Consider the following 18471-nt stretch of genomic DNA (forward strand, 5'->3'; position numbering starts at 1 on the left):
TCACCCGAAAACGTAACTTAAAAACATCTTTTTGGAGGGCTTACACTTGGATTTGGCTCAAGGGTCCTTCTTGAGTTGTGTTTAACTTCACATATATTGCCCATATAACTTATCATATGTCCTTTATAAAAATCCCATCAAGTGGGCCCCACCTCAGCTTACGGTTACGAGGGCTATATATCTTTAACGTATTATTCCAATCATATTGTACGAATTCCAAATATCATACTCATGATACTACAGTAGAATTTCATTCTTTATACTTGTGATATTTGCTCCTCCTGGAGCTCACATTAAGCCGTCTGTAGCCTTAGTAACACCAAATATTTTGGGCTGTAACATCCTTCCCTCCTTTGGAACATTCGTCCTCGAATGTTAAACTAATTCTGCCCTTCCAATACTTCCTTAAACGTTCTTTTACTGAATTATGCCCTGCACATGCCTCCTTCATTGGTCGTTCCCTTCAGTTTATTATAACACATTCCAGATCTCTAAGTACCATTCCCATAATATTTGTTCTTGCTCTTGCTTGTCGAGGTGATAATTCCACGCTGTTGTCTTTACTCTCCTATTCATTTCGCAGTTGGTTGACAATTGTATTACAAGCTCTTCCGCTGAAATCTTACTCTCTCCTGGTGCACGTAGTCTTAACTCGACTCTTTCTTCTTCTATAATTACTCCTTTAAGATGATGTATCGTTCACTTCACTCTATCTTCTAATCTTTAAATAAGACCTTGTAACGCGCAGACATCCCTCATTGATTCATTAGACTTTGCAATCCTTGGAGTATTTCATACCTCCGGTAACTTGTAGACCCTTCACAGATTCTACGAATAAAACGACATTTCCCAGGGTGTAACATTATTTTACTCTAATAACCTTGCTTTGCTCTACTGTTACAGTTCATATTCTGGAAGCTTCAGCATCATGTGTCATTTTTTGACTTTCCTTTAAAGGTCTTTAACTGTCACTTTGCTTTTAGCTCTTAATCTCGATCTTTAGAGTTGGCTATCAAGTAGCGCTGGAGTTCCCTCATATTATAACTTTACATAGCTGCTCTGTGCTCTTTCTATCATTAATTGGTATAATTTTGAAAGAATTTTTTATATGACATATAAATTCACTGTCATCCAGTAACCAGCTTGCTCTGATCGTCTCGCCTAAACCATTTCACAATTTCCCTTAACCCAACTTGTAACACTTTAGGCATATCATCTCGTGTCGTTTCTTTACCTTTAATTCAAACTCTTCTACTGCCTCTTAACTCAGATTTTGCTCGTAGTTTTTCTGTCACACATTATGTTGCAATCTTTACAAGAATGTGCGCAGGTGCTCAAATACCTTAGCGTCGTTTCACTAGTCCTTATGCTTTACCTTGCATCCTCCTCTAGTATCTTTCAATTGGTATCAGGGCACAACTATGGCCATGTCCTATTTTCCCTCAGTACTAATTCTATCTCGGTAATTTGGCTCAAACCATCTTACACCTTTCCTTAATGTACCCAAAATATCACTACCGCATTGCTATTACTGAATCCTTACTCTTCTTATGAAGTACTCATTTGGTCTCATCCTTAGCATACAAATATCCGTAGGTTGCATAACTATTCTTGTACAACTTGTATAATATATATCCAATCCTAGTCATAGTCTTTCCTTCTCCTGACTCATTCTGCTTTACATATCTCATCCGTATTAAAACTCGCTTGTAGCCTATCTTGTCATACTCCTTTCCTTTCCCTTATTCACCCTTTGATTTTTCTTGTATTCTACTATAGGAGATTCTCTATCCCTTCTCCTTACTACTTATAAGTCGCAATATCATTAGCGAACAACTCCATTTCCAACATCTTAGTCTTTAACCCAGTATAGTGTAGCTATCTTTTATAATATCTCTTAAGTTACTCGTTACCATTCTCTTGTCGTACTCTTTCTTTTTACAAGCACCCACTTCCTAATGTCATATCATATAAGATCTTTACAAATGATCCTTGGTCTTGTCTCAAATGCCATCCTGACTTCTATCCATTTATGGCTGGCCTTCAGATCTTACTAACTTGTTTTAGCAAGGGATCTCACTTGAAGTTTAAGCATCCATATCAAATATATTGTAGCGTCAATCGTTTCCATCTTACACTTACTTTTCACTCACCTGCTTCCCCCCTTTGGGATTGTACTTATACCATTATTTGTTTAAATTCTGCTTTATGTCCCTATTTCCAATCTCAAATTCATTTGATCCCAACTGTGCCATATCTGTGTCCTTCCTTTATAATCTATAACTTTGATTATCCGGGTACGAAATCTTAACAAAATCTTGAAGCGATGAGAACTTTTCTATGTATAGTACAAAATCCCATCTAATCATCTGTACTCAAGTAATGCAACCCGTGTAGCAACTTTTCCAAGGCCACATTCCACTTACTCCAACCAGTAATTAATTAGTACTTATAGTCGTTCCAAATTCTCAATTAGATGGCACTTATTTTCCGATGATAAGTGTCCAAAGTTCTTGTAATATTATCTTTATCCCAACCTATATCATCTGTTTCCTTTGATAAATTTACAACACATTATTTGTTCCTCAGGCCTACAGTCTTTGTCCTTTAAGGATTTCACTATTTCCGAGGTGAAATCATATACCCAGTACTCCTTTGTGCCTTATGCTCTTTTACCCTTGTTGTGTACCCAACACTGGCTTCTAACTTACTCAAAATCATATCAAGTTCTTCTTAATCATGGTCTTATCTTATCACCTTGTCGTCGTAGTACACCTTTAAGTTCATAGCTATATATTTCCCTTTTGTTCTATACTCGTACTCAATTAATCATGTCTATCTTAGGTGTTTCCTTTTTGAATTCTCTTACCATTTCTCCAATCTATGTCCATCTTTTATTCTGTACACGAGGAATCTCGTGCTATCTCTGTACCCTTCGGAAAACACTACTTCTACATAATCCCTTCCATATTCTGTTCATCCCTATTTGTTCTTATCATACCAGTCATTTTCTGGCACTTATTCTGCTTCGTTGCTCATCTTTCTGTAGTTTGGTCTTTCACAATTCTGTCACTTATATTACTCGTGTTCTCGGCTATACATGCCGTAACTTATTACTGCACTGTTATCTCGCTCGCTTCCTTCTTCTTTCCTTCTTTCAATTAACTCCTTCTTTTCTTGTGCTCGCTTTCATTTCCGTTATCACATAATCTGTATTCTGAACCTTTCCTATAAAAGAACTTTATAATTCTTTCTCATTCGTTCTATACCTTGCCTTTCCATTTCACATTTGCCTTCATACCTCAGTCGTATAGACCACGTCATATCATTTAGTCAGTTCCTCACTAGGCTTTACTCATTTTCATAACAATCCTTATTGTATTCCCATAATATCCTGTTCGTAATTAACCCTATGGTGTAACACTTCTTAACCTTAAGAATTCACGACTCTTACTATGGTTTAATTACACTCTGTGGAGTAGGCGTACTTAACCCTTTCTGATCAATCTTACCCTTAATATCTCACAAGCTGTCTTATCAATACATTCATACTCGTCACAATTCTTCCTCCTCCGTACTCTTGTCTCAATCATACTATTACTCCTTTTAACTATAAACTCGTCATAATTTATCCCTACTGATCAATTCAGTTGATATCTCAACAGAACACTCTATTAAGATTTGCCAGCCCTTTCTAAATCATCTTTTATTATCACAAGCCCTTCCAAATTGTATTAACATTTCCTTTTTACCATATTGATCTTGACCTCATAATTACTATTACTATCAATTCAACAGTTAACTTATTTCTCGAAGTCAGACTTGCAACTGGTCAAATCCTATCATTACTGTTGACACGACCTTTCAAGAATATCACGAACTAATATCTCATTCTCTTTTTATTTCTAGGAAAATTTTGGCAGAGTTTCCTCTGTATTTCTTACTTATCCCAAAACCTGCACGCAGGAAATACCAACAATGCCTCACAGGGCCAACATATATACGTATATTTCATATCATATCATAGCCACACAGGGCTCCCAATTTCAAGTAAAAGTATAAGGATGTCGAAACTTACCTCATATATCACACCTCGAGACGTACTTGATCCTTTAGCGATCTGTCCTGTTATACCTTCCTATCTACCTTCCCTTTCATTCTTCAACTTTACATTTCAATCATACTTCAATATTCTTACCTTATCCGACATGCATCTTTCACACTGTTGCTTACCAGTGTACTTTGTAGCTTCCAATATCATCAGTCACTTTCTCCTGTCGATGCCGTTCTTCAGCTGAAATCAAGGGTTAGTATAAGGAATTTCATTTCCTATGGCTGGGCTCTATCGCACGATCGTAGATATGAAAGAAAGGTAACATCCTAAATGTCCTGTAGCTTCCTATTTATAGATATGGTGCACAACACACCGATAAACAAGACTCTACTAGACATGGTCTGTAGACACTCCGAGGATGAACTGCTCGGATACCACTTTTGTCACGACCCAACCCCATGGGCTATGACTAGTGCCCGAGCTGGACACTCATATACGTACCTGTTAGATATAGCAAAATTGAAACTATGAACAATATGGAAACTTGCAAAAGAACTCTGAAGGTTCATAACGTCATCATATATATATGTCCAGATAACTGTCTCCTGAGGAGTCATAACTGATCAAATCATAATATAATACGCAAGCCAGCAAGGCTGCAACTACATATGAACATATCCATAGCACATCGTATAGACACAGCTGAAGAAACTTATACACAACCCACACATATGTCTACAGACCTCTAAGAGTATCGATAGCGAAATATGACGGGACAGGGCCCCACCGTACCCCTGGGCAAACATATACATACATCATAAGATCTGTACCAAATATCTAGGCTCCGGAACAACAGAGCTCTCCAAGACAGCTGAGTGGAAGTCCTATGCTGAAGGGTCACCAAACCGACTATCTGTACCTGCGGGCGTGAAACGCAGCCCCCCGAAGAAAGGGGGTCAGTACAAGATATGTACTGAGTATATAAAGCATGAAATACAATAAAGAGGATCATAACTGAAATAGAGATTACCGGAAACAAGTATGACTATTAAAATACCAATACACTTGCCTTATGAAATGAAAATCATGCATATCAATATCATATATCATATCCGGCCCATTATGGGACTCGGTGAACAATGCAGTGAAACTGTGCACGAGAACATATCCTGGCCCGGGACTCAATGAAAGATGTATTGAGGCATGCACGAGTAGAGTAGTGAGTAACCATGTGCAAATTAAATCATATCTGAGACTCAATAAGATAATCAAAATGAACCATCATTTGAAAATTTAAACGATAGTCATATCAAGTACCTTTCGAATGTCACTATGGATTATATTAAAATAGAACTTCTGGAATCATATACACGTATCAAGACTTAATGAAATAGCTTTTGGAAGTCAAGAACATTAGCCATACTAGTGGCTCTAAGAATAGGAGCTTCTTTGGAGTCATATATATACGTCGTCTGTTTGTTTCATAAAGATCATGCCAAAAAGAAAGAAGGGTCAGCCTTACATACCTTTAACGCTTATTTAAATGTCCAACGTCTACTTCTTGAGCTCGTAGGTCTAAAATTAAGATAACATAAGCCACAGTTAGATCTTCCACATCACTTACTTACCAATCTAAGTACGAATGAAACTTAACGAAATTCGGGCAGCATTTCCCCTGAAAACTTAACAATCCTCGAGATTCCAATTTAGCCAAACAACAATAAAAATACCAGCAACAACAACACCAACAATTTCATATCAAACTAGAATTAAATCCATTCTTAAATCACTTCCAAAATAGCCCAATATACATTCGTATACCAATGCTTGTATACACTTATTTATTTTCATATATCTATAGTATAACAACAACAACTACATCCAATCCCACAATATTCCAGCACACAAAACCATTCATAACAACCACCAAACAGCCCCTAAATATTGTCACAAAACAGCCACGAAAATCATATAAAAACAGCCCGGTATACGCATTGTATATGATATCTTCATACACTTTATTCTCCCAAATTCAAGAACAGCAACTTGTCAACAACATCAACAATTATTACACATCATAACTCAGCTAATTCCATCCATTTAGTCCAACTAAAACATCCCCCGATCCATAAATCTCAATAAAACAACAAACGAATTTATAATGTTATTTTCTCCATTATAATCCGTTAAAACTCTAAATAAACTTATTAACAATGAAAAAGGGACATTAATCTTACCTTAAGTATGCAGAAACCATGTCAACACTCTTCTTCTTGGCTGATTTTTAGCTCAAATTGAAGGCAACGCAACGTACAACACTTTTCTCTTCATGAGCTTCGAGATTCGGGGCTCGGATTTTGATCAACACTTGGTTTTTCTCTCTAAGGCTTTCCTCCCTCTCTCTCTCTAGAATTTTCTGGGTCTTTTTGGTCTGAAAATGAGGAGGAGAAGGCTGAAACTTTCCTTAAATAACAAGGGAAATGGGCCTGACCCGGATTGGAATCGGGTTGGGCCCATTTCACTGCCCAGCTTGACCTTTCTGCCTTAAAACGTCCATAACTCTTTATCCCGATGTCACATACAGGCCCACGACCTATGGTTGGAAAGGTATTTCAATTATCTACAACTTTCATTTTAGGAGTTTTCCCAAATTCCCAAATAATGTTGGGGTCTGTCACGACCCAGCTAGGGGCCGCGACGGGTACCCGGGGCTAGCCACCGAGCACCACTCACTCTACCACTAATCTTACTCACTTAAGGCCCTTTTTATCAACCTCATACACGAATTATAGGGAAAAAATATTTTAGATAGAAATATAAATGCTTTATATACCTTTGCCTCTCGGCCATCAAAATAATATACACATATAATAACATCTTTTGAGACCATCTAACCCACACTGCGAATCTAAGAGCCTCTACTAACAGACTGTATATATATAGACGGAACAAGACTCCGTCGTGCCCAAAATATGCATATGTACCGAAAGAATAATCATAAGCACCTCCGAACAATGGAGTACTTTAAATCAGCTGAGAGCTCCTAAGAATCCGGATCGAGCTCGCCTCTTTATCTACCTGTGGGCATGAACACGGCGTCCAAAGAAAACAGACGTCAGTACGAATATTGTACTGAGTATGAGAGGCATAAACAATAAAGAAAGGCAACAATAATATAATGAGAACATCAATATGGAACATCTGGATCTGAATGACAATCATAAGAGAAGTAATGCATGCTATCTTACTCATACTCATCATCATATCGTATATGCATAATATGTAAGCTGCCCGTCCATGTCGGAACGGTGTAATAATCAATAACATTAGCCCGCGTCCAGGCCTCCCGCGTCTGGGGTACCATCTCATGCCGCCCACTAGTGGTGTTTGCCCATGCTAACTAGCCATGGTGTATCGTATAGTTTCCCGCTTTCGCAGTAACTGCCCGGCCAACTAGGCCCAGTGTGATGCAATCATGACATACTCTTCATAAAATACTTATAATAATATGCTTATCAAAATATACTTGTCATCGTACATGCATAAAGACTCTAGAACAACTGCATTCTATCGAGGTGACATAGGGTCGTGAACCCTCGATTCCATTATGAACATATATGAACATCTGCCTCACCTTGAAAGGATTAGTATATAAGGTGAGTGTATACAAGGAACAACATCATTTACTTTATAAGAACGTCATATCATATCTCTTGACTCATATAGCTATTCTTGATCTTAGGCTCTTGGCTTTCCGGGATATAGGAGAATCATGGAAAGGGAGAAGAATCATATTATGGGATTCATGCCATAGAAATAAAAGGACTAACCTCACATACCTTTGTCGCTTAGTTAAGCTATCGTTCATGTGATCCCCTTCAATATCACGTTGCTACCTTCACGAGAGAATGCACATTACGTTAGTTAACCGACTTTAGGAACGTATCATTATTTCTAGGAAAACTTGAGCAGCATTTCCTTTTGTTTGTACTACTTTTCCCGTGTCCAATCACAATTCCCACACTCTCACAACAACACTCACAATATTGCAATCAACAATCATCATTTATATACATTGAGCAAAATCCACCATTTTTCTCCAAATTTCCACATTCATGGGTTCTATCTTATTATCATGTTTTCTCATACCACACACCCATTTCATGGTCTACAAGCCATTTATAACATCTTTATACTCACAACACATCAACATTCATGATTCAATCCCACTATCATTCAATTATAACACTATTCACATTTTATGACCCATATATTACACCCTCTCATAATCCAAGTGTTTCATCATATAAATACTTTAGTCATCATGGAAAAGTCATCAAACTTACCTTAGAGGTTGGTGAAACAAGCCTAGAGTGAATCCTCTCCTTTTCCACCAAAACCCTACTTCACGTCCTTTGGGGTCTCTTGGTTTGGATGAACTTCACTTGAGTTTCATAGACTTTGATTCATGAATTTGATGTTGTTGATCTTAATTTCCCTTGGTCCTTCTTGTAGATGAAGTGTTTGGAGAATTCTCTAAAAAGCTCTTGAGTTGTGTAGATGAGAAAATGAAATAAAATGAGGCTTGGGTCCATTTTAATAACTCAAAGTCTGATTTTTAATGATCAACAGTCGGGGTGTACAGTGGTCGTGAACCATAGTTTACGGGCCGTATACTGGTTTGCGGTCCGTCCTTCATGGCCGTATTTAAGCATATCAAAAACAGAAAGGTTGGCTGTCATCATGGTGATTTACGATCGAGGTTGACGGGCCATATTTTGATTTACGGTCTGTATTCTGGGTCGTGTTTTACCATTTCAACATTTAACAGAAAGTTGAATTTCTTGGAGTGTTGGAGGACGATCGCACTTTACGGGCCGTATTGTGCTTTACGACCACTGGACTGAAATGAATTTCTGCAACTTTCTTATTTTCAAAAATTTATGAATCGGCATTCCCTACTTAGTAAAACACCGCACACTCATACCCTTCGTTGATCTATTCATTGTAGACTCACGAAAAATTTTCTGAGGTGTAACACTCTTCCCGCCTTTTGGAACATTCGTCCTCGAATGTTAAAACACTCGGGATTCTACAAAAATTTCACCAGAGTTTCCCCTGTTATTTGGCACTACCATCCTGTCACAACAACCCATAATATCATCGCCTCACAGGGCTACATCATAATATCAACATATCTATGGCCACACACGACCAAAAGCATAAAAATAAAGCATACATACCTTATCTCGTCGACGTCTCAGCTTGAATCTCCTCCGGGGGTTGGAATAAATGCGGATATTTGGCTTACATATTCTCCTCTGCTTCCCAAGTCATTTCTTCCCGACTATTGTTTCGCCATAGAACCTTGATTGAAGCAACCTCTTTGTTCCGAAGTCTTCGCACCTGTCTATCTAAAATAGCAACCGACACTTGTTCACATGTCAATTTTTCTGTCACTTGAACGTCATCAACCAGAACTATTCTTGTTGGGTCTCCAATGCACTTGCGGAGCATCGATACGTGAAAATCTGGGTGTACTGCTTCAAGCTCCGAAGGCAAATCCAATTCATAGGCTACCTGACCCACCTTGCGGATGATTTTGTAGGGTCCAATGTATCTGGGAATTAGCTTCCCTTTCGTACCAAATCTCATCACTCCTTTCATAGGCGAGACTTTCAAAAATACCCATTCATTAACTTGAAATTCCAAGTCTCGTCGGCGATTGTCTGCATAGGACTTTTGACGACTTTGGGCCGTTAACAATCGGTCTCGGATGATTTTAACTTTTTCGACCGCTTGTTGAATCAAATCGGGGCCTATTAATGCCGCTTCTCTGGTTTCAAACCATCCACTTGGAGATCTACATTTTCTTCCATGTAAAGCTTCATATGGAGCCATTTGAATACCGGAATGGTAGCTATTGTTGTAGGCAAATTCAATAAGGGGTAAATGCGCATCCCAACTACCGCCAAAATCCAACACACACGCTTGTAGCATATCCTCTAAGGTCCAAATAGTACGTTCGGCTTGCCCATCAGTCTGTGGATGAAATGCCGTACTGAGCTTGACTTGGGTACCTAGACCTTCTTGAAAAGACTTCCAAAACTTGGTTGTAAACTGTGCCCCTCTGTCTGTAATAATGGCTAATGGAATTCCATGAAGTCGCACAATTTCCTTTAGATACAACCTGGCATAATCTTCCGCTGAATACGTGGTTCTAACTGGGAGGAAATGGGCTGCTTTTGTGAGTCTGTCCACGATAACCCATATAGAATCATACTTCCCCCGTGAACGGGGTAATCCCACAATAAAATCCATATTAATGATTTCCCATTTCCACGTAGGAATTTCCATTGCTTGCAATAAGCCCCCTGGCTTTTGATGTTCAACCTTCACTTGTTGGCAATTTGGACATTGTGCCACAAAATCTGTTATATCCCTCTTCATGCCATCCCACCAGTATATCAATTTGAGGTCATGATACATTTTAGTTGCACCAAGATGAATAGAATACCGAGAATAGTGTGCTTCCTCTAAAATCCGTTGGTGCAATTCCGCCACATCCGGTACACTTAGCCTGCCTCGATATCTAAGGATCCCATCTATGGAAACTTCAAATGGAGACTTTTCCTTTTCACGAGATAGGTCTCGGTATCGGCTTTATTGAGAATCTTCATATTGTCGTTCCTTCACTTTTATATTCAAGGATGAAACTGTGGGGTCATTAATGCTGATGCCTGTACTACCCGAATCAATTGCACGTATTCCAAGACTTGTTAATCGATGGAGCTCCCGAACCATCTCCTTCTTTTCTGAAGGAACTTCACATAAGCTACCCATTGATCGACGGCTAAGCGCATCGGCTACTACGTTAGCTTTTCCAGGGTGGTACAAAATGTCCACATCATAGTCTTTCAACAATTCTAACCACCGCCTCTGCCGCAGGTTCAACTCCTTCTGTTTGAAGATATGCTGGAGACTCTTGTGATCTGTATAGATATCGATGTGCACACCATACAAATAATGCCTCCATATCTTTATGGTATGAATAACCGTGGCCAATTCGAGATCATGAGTTGGATAATTCATCTCATGTTTCTGTAAATGTCTCGAAGCGTATGCAATCACCTTCCCATGCTGCATCAATACACATCCTAGTCCCACACCAGAAGCATCACAATACACAACATAGCCATCTGGCCCTTCTGGAAGTGTTAGTACTGGAGCTGAGATCAACCTGTCTTTCAACACTTGGAAACTATGCTCGCATGCATCGTTCCACTGAAATTTCGCCGACTTCTGGGTTAGCTTCGTCAATGGAGCTGAAATAGATGAAAAGCCCTCTACAAACCATCTATAATAACCTGCCAAACCAAGAAAACTATGAACTTCCGTAGGCGTTGTAGGCCTTGGCCAAGTCTTTACAGCTTCTATTTTCTGAGTGTCAACTCGGATACCATCATCTGAAATAACATGACCTAGGAATGCCACAGAATTTAGCCAAAACTCGCACTTTGAGAATTTTGCATATAATTCCCGAGCTCGAAGAATGCCAAGAACAATTCTTAGATGATCTGCATGTTCTGTTTCTGTGCGAGAATACACTAGAATATCATCAATAAATACTATCACGAAGAGATCCAAAAATGGCCTGAACACATTATTCATTAAATTCATGAACACCGCCGGGGAATTTGTCAACCCAAACGACATCACTCGGAACTCACATACCTCGTTCTGAAGGTTGTTTTGGGAATATCTCTCTCTCTAGTTCTCACTTGATGATAACCAGATCTCAAATCTCTCTTGGAGAACCACTTAGCGCCCTCTAATTGATCAAACAAACCGTCAATTCTGGGGAGGGGATACTTGTTCTTTATTGTTACCTTGTTCAGCTGTCTATAATCGATGCACATCCGTAGAGATCCATCCTTCTTTCTCACGAACAATACTGGTGCTCCCCACGACGATGAACTGGGCCTTATAAACCCCGTTTCAAGCAAGTCTCTCAACTGTGCCTTCAACTCTTTCAATTCTGCTGGAGCCATTCGATAAGGAGGAATAGAAATAGGCTCCGTGTCTGGAAATACATCAATAGTGAAGTCAATTTCCTCTCAGGAGGAAGACCTGGTAGTTCATTTGGAAATACATCTGGAAATTCATTCACTACTGGAACAGACTGGAAAGTCGGCGGCTCTGCCTCTGTGTCATGAACCCGAACTAGATGATAAATATAACCTTTAGCTATCATCTTTCTTGCCTTAAGGTAGGAAATAAACCTTCCCTTTAGAGACGCCGTATTACCCTTCCATTCAAGTACGGGCTCTCCCGAGAATTGAAATCGAACCATTTTCGTTCGGCAATCAACATTAGCATAACATGAGGCCAACCAATCCATACCCATAATGACATCGAAATCTATCATTTTCAGCTCGATCAATTCGGCTTTGGTCGGGCAATCACATATCATAATAACACAATTTTTGTACACTTTCCTCGCTATTACCGGATCACCAACCGGAGTGAATACCTCAAAGGGTCTAATTGGCTCGAGTTTCACCCCAATACAGTCAACAACATACGGAGTAACATAAGATAAGGTAGAACCCGGATCGATCAAAGCATATACAGCACTGGAAAATATAGTTAATGTACCTGTGACGACATCTGGGGAAGACTCAAGATCCTGTCGCCCGGCTAAAGCATATACGCGGGGCTGAACGACACCTGAAGTAGATGCTCCCCCTCTGCCTCTACCTCTACCTGCTGAAGTCTGAGGAATCTGTGCTGTCGGGCGTACCGAAGAAGAACCCGCTGCTGAACCTGTGGGCTGAGTCCCGACTCTATCTCTTATCGAGGGACAATCTCTTATCATATGGCCCACTTTTCCGGAATGTAGTCTACCGCACTGGCTGTACCGCAGTACTGGGGGTCCCCTCTGACTAAAATCCCCTCTGGATTGAAAATCCGAGGCCCTCGAACTCTGGCCCTGTCCTGACCGGAAAGAATGGTCAAACCTCGTATCTGGAAATCTGGAAGGCGCACTAGTCGCTGACTGGCCTGAATGCCTAGAATAAGTCTGTCTCGGTCCCCCTCTATACTCACTGCGGGCTCCCATAGATCTAGCCCTCTTGCCTTGTCTCCTGTCAACATCACGATCACTTCTTTGCGGTGGTTGTCGTCCCTCTAAATTCTGAGCATGGACTTGTATACGGGAAATGTCCATCCCATCCTGCAATGAGGCTGTCAAGAAATCTTTGAATAAATGTGGTCCCAGACTACTCACAAACCTGTGCACTCGATCCCCCATGTCGACCACCGTAGCCGGGGCATACCTAGCCAAAGAATTAAATTGCAAGCTATATTCCTGAGCGCTCATGCTTCTTTCCTTTAGATTCAAGAATCTGTCCGTTCTAGCTTAGCGGACCTCGGGTGGCAAATAATGACGAATAAAAGCATCTATAAATTCTTGCCAAACCGGAGGAGGCGCGTTCTCTCCCCTTGATGCTACCCAGTTGTTGTACCATAATACCGCCACATCGCGGAGTCTATAAGAATCCAACTCCACGGATTCGGTCTTGGAGGCATGAATAATCCTTAAGGTCCTCAACATTTCATCAATGAAGTTTTGTGGATTTTCATCCGGTTTCGACCCAAAGAACTCCGGAGGATTTAAAGTCATAAAATCACGAGCTCTCGTACTAGCTGAATGATCACTCGGGCCCGCATTCTGTTGTTGTGCCTCGGCGGCAACCAATTGGGTTAATAAATGTATGGCCTCAGTCACTAGTTGACCCGAAGCACCCGCTGGAGGAATCAGAGCCGAGGCTCCTCCTTGCTCTTCTACATTGGGCGGGGCCTCATTTTGTGATTCTCCCTCTTCTACATTCATCAGGGGCTCTCTTTCCGCCCGTCTTTTTGTCGTAGCTTTGCCCTTCTGGGCAGCTGTAGCTCTTTCCTTTGGCGGCATTCTGAAACCACAACACACTATTAGGAAGGATAAAATCTTATGTATGGCTCTATCGCACGATCTAATAAGAAGAAAGATGGTCATTTTCCTAAATGCCATGTAGCCTCTTGTTTATTAGCGTGGCGCGCAACACACCATAAAGAAGACTCAACTAGACACGGCTCGTAGACACTTCCTAGGACGAACTGCTCTGATACCACTTCTGTCACGACCCAGCTAGGGGTTGCGACGGGTACCCGGGGCTAGCCACCGAGCACCACTCACTCTACTACTCATCTTACTCACTTAAGGCCCTTTTTATCAACTTCATACACGAATTATAGGGAAAACATATTTTAGATAGAAATATAAATGCTTTATATACCTTTGCCTCTCGGCCAACAAAATAATATACACATATAATAACATCTTGTGAGACCATCTAACCCACACTGCGTATCTACGAGCCTCTACTGACAGACTGTATATATATAGACGGAACAAGACTCCGTCATGCCCAAAATATGCATATGTACCGAAAGAATAATCATAAGCACCTCCGAACAATGGAGTGCTTTCAATCAGCTGACAGCTCCTAAGAATCTGGATCGAGCTCGCCTCTCTATCTACCTGTGGGCCTGAACACAGCGTCCAAAGAAAACGGATGTCAGTACGAATATTGTACTGAGTATGAGAGGCATAAACAATAAAGAAAGGCAACAATAATATAATAAGAACATCAATATGGAACATCTGGATCTGAATGACAATCATAAGAGAAGTAATGCATGCTATCTTACTCATATTCATCATCATATCGTATATGCATAATATGTAAGCTACCCGTCCATGTCGAAATGGTGTAATAATCAATAACATTAGCCCGCGTCCGGGGTACCATCTCATGCCGCCCACTAGTGGTGTCTGCCCATGCCAACTGGCCATGGTGTATCTTATAGCTGCCCGCTTTCGTGGTGACTGCCCGGCCAACTAGGCCCGGTGTGATGCAATAATGACATGCTCCTCATAAAATACTTATAATAATATGCTTATCAAAATATACTTGTCATCGTACATGCATAAAGACTCTAGAACAACTGCATTCTATCGAGGTGACGTAAGGTCGTGAACTCTCGATTCCATTATGAACATATATGAACATTCTGCCTAACCTTTAAAGGATTAGTATATAAGGTGAGTGTATACAAGGAACAACATCATTTACTTTATAAGAACGTCATATCAAATCTCTTGACTCATATAGCTATTCATGATCTTAGGCTCTTGGCTTTCCGGGATATAGGAGAATCCTGGAAAGGGAGAAGAATCATATTATGGGATTCATGCCATAGAAATAAAAGGACTAGCCTCACATACCTTTGTCGCTTAGTTAAGCTATCGTTCACGTGATCCCCTCCAATATCACGTTACTACCTTCACGAGAGAATGCACATTACATTAGGAAAAATTGAGCAGCATTTCCTTTGTTTGTACTACTTTTCCTGTGTCCAATCTCAATTCCCAAACTCTCACAACAACACTCACAATATTGTAATCAACAATCGTCATTTCTATACATTGAGCAAAATCCACCATTTTTCTCCAAATTTCCACATTCATGGGTTCTAGCTTATTATCATGTTTTCTCATACCACACACCCATTTCATGGTCTACACGCCATTTATAACATCTTTATACTCACAACACATCAACATTCATGATTCAATCCCACTATCATTCAATTATAACACTATTCACATTTTATGACCCATTTATTACACCCTCTCATAATCCAAGTGTTTCATCATATAAATACTTTAGTCATCATGGAAAAGTCATCAAACTTACCTTAGAGGTTGGTGAAAAAAACCTGGATTGAAGCCTCTCCTCTTCCACCAAAACCCTACTTCACGTCCTTTGGGGTCTCTTGGTTTGGATGAACTTCACTTGAGTTTCATAGACTCATGAATTTGATGTTGTTGATCTTAATTTCCCTTGGTCCTTCTTGTAGATGAAGTGTTTGGAGAATTCTCTAGAAAGCTCTTGAGTTGTGTAGATGAGAAAATGAAATAAAATGAGGCTCGGGTCCCTTTTAATAACTCAAAGTCTGATTTCTAATGATCAATAGTCGGGGTATACAGTGGTCGTGAACCACAATTTACGGGCCGTATACTGGTTTACGGGCCGTCCTTGATGGCCGTATTTAAGCATATAAAAAATATAAGGGTTGGCTATCATCATGGTGATTTACGATCGAGGTTTACGGGCCGTATTTCGATTTGCGGTCCGTATTCTGGGTCGTGTTTTACCATTTCAACATTTAATAGAAAGTTGAATTTCTTGGAGTGTTGGAGGACGATCGCACTTTACGGTCCGTAAATCACTTTACGGGCCGTATTGTGCTTTACGACCACTGGACTGAAATGAATTTCTGCAGCTTTCTTATTTCCAAAAATTCATGAATCATCATTCCCTACTTAGTAAAACACCGCACACTCATACCCTTCGTTGATCTATTCATTGTAGACTCACAGAAAATTTTTCGAGGTGTAACATTATGGCCTCCCGAAGTCAGATCACCCGAAAACATAACTTAAAAACATCTTTTTGGAGGGCTTACACTTGGATTTGGCTCAAGGGTCCTTCTTGAGTTCTGTTTAACTTCACATATATTGTCCATATAACTTATCGTATGTCCTTTATAAAAATCCCATCATGTGGGCCCCACCTCAGCTTACGGTTACGAGGGCTATATATCTTTTAACGTATTATTCCAATCATATTGTACGAATTCCAAATATCATACTCATGCTACTACAGTAGAATTTCATTCTTTATACTTGTGATATTTGCTCCTCCTCGAGCTCACATTAAACCGTCTGTAGCCTTAGTAACACGGAATTTTCTTGGGTGTAACAGAAATACAGAGGAAAATCTGCCAAAATGTTCCTAGAAATAAAAAAAGAATGAGATATTAGTTCGTGATATTCTTGAAAGGTCGTGTCAATAGTAATGATAAGATTTGACTAAGATGCAAGTACGTCTGACTTCGAGAAATAAAGTTAACGGTTGAATTAATAGTAATAGTAATTATGAGGTCGAGATCGATAGGGTAAATTTATCATGTTGGATTAAATCTTTAAGAGATACCCTCCATGTCATCCGTAAGACATTACTCTTATTTGGGAAACTTGATTTCAAAGAAGTAAATATGAGCAGCAGAGTTTGGAATTCATGTGAACGGACCAGAATACTTTCCAGCCACAATTTTACCTTAGAAAAAGCTCATGTGGAAGAGCAAAAACGTCCAGCAATTAAGTTTCACTTTTATTTGAAGAATACAAAGCATACAGCAAGTAGACTATGAACTAAATAGTTCGTTCACGACCCAAGAACAAATCTGGAGGTAAACTATGTGAATGAAGCATTAGAAAGTCCCGTGGTGCTTGTAGGATTCTGGTTCTTCTTCTTGTGGTGGTTTTAAAAGATGCTTCATTGTGACGTAATTTTGGAGTTGGAGCGTTCTTGTGTTCTCGAGATAACATTTCATCATATCTTTATGTCCTTGAGTTTATTAGTTCTTAATCAACTAATTGGAGATGGAATTTGTAGAAGGAAAACTCAAACTTGTGGGCTGTCTTAGATCATGTGTTTCATGCGTTGTTGATAAAATTCTTGGATAAATTGGGAAGAGCTTGTGACACTAAGAGATGATGTAGAAAGAGGTGGAAAATCTTAACAGAACGTTTTATTGAGGTATCGACTGAACTGATAAGTAGGGATAAATTACGACGAGTTTACGGTTAAAAAGAGTAATAGTATGATTGAGATAAAAGTACGGAGGAGGAAGAATTATGACAAATATGAAGGTATTGATAAGACAGCTTGTGATATATTAAGGATAAGATTGATCAGAAAGGGTGAAAGGTTAAGTACGCCTACTCCACAGAGTGTAATTAAATCATAGTAAGAATCGTGAATAAGGTTAAGAAGTGTTACGCTATACGATTGATTACGAACAGGATGTAATGTCAAAATCATAAGGATTGTTATGAAAATGAGTAAAGCCTAGAGAGGAAGTGACTAAAAGATTTGACGTGATCTATGTGATTAAAGTATTAAGGCGAGCTATAGAATGAATAAGAAAGACTTATAAAGTTCTTCTATAGGGAAAGTTCAAAATAAAGATTATGTGATAACGAGAATGAAAGCGAGCACAAGAAAAGAAGGAAATACTAAAGGAACCATCTAAGATAGACGTAATTAATTGAGTATGAGTATAAGATAAAAGGGAAATATATAGCTACGAACTTAAAGGTGCAGTAAGACGACAAGGTGGTAAGATAAGGCCATCATTAAGACGAATTTGATATGATTTTGAGTAAGTTAGAAGTTAGTGTTGGGTACACGACAAGGGTGAAAGAGCATAAGGCATAAAGGAGTGCTGCGTATATATGACTTCAC

This window comes from Lycium barbarum, chromosome 4, assembly GCF_019175385.1.
Source record: "Lycium barbarum isolate Lr01 chromosome 4, ASM1917538v2, whole genome shotgun sequence".
NCBI classification, from domain to species: Eukaryota; Viridiplantae; Streptophyta; class Magnoliopsida; order Solanales; family Solanaceae; genus Lycium; species Lycium barbarum.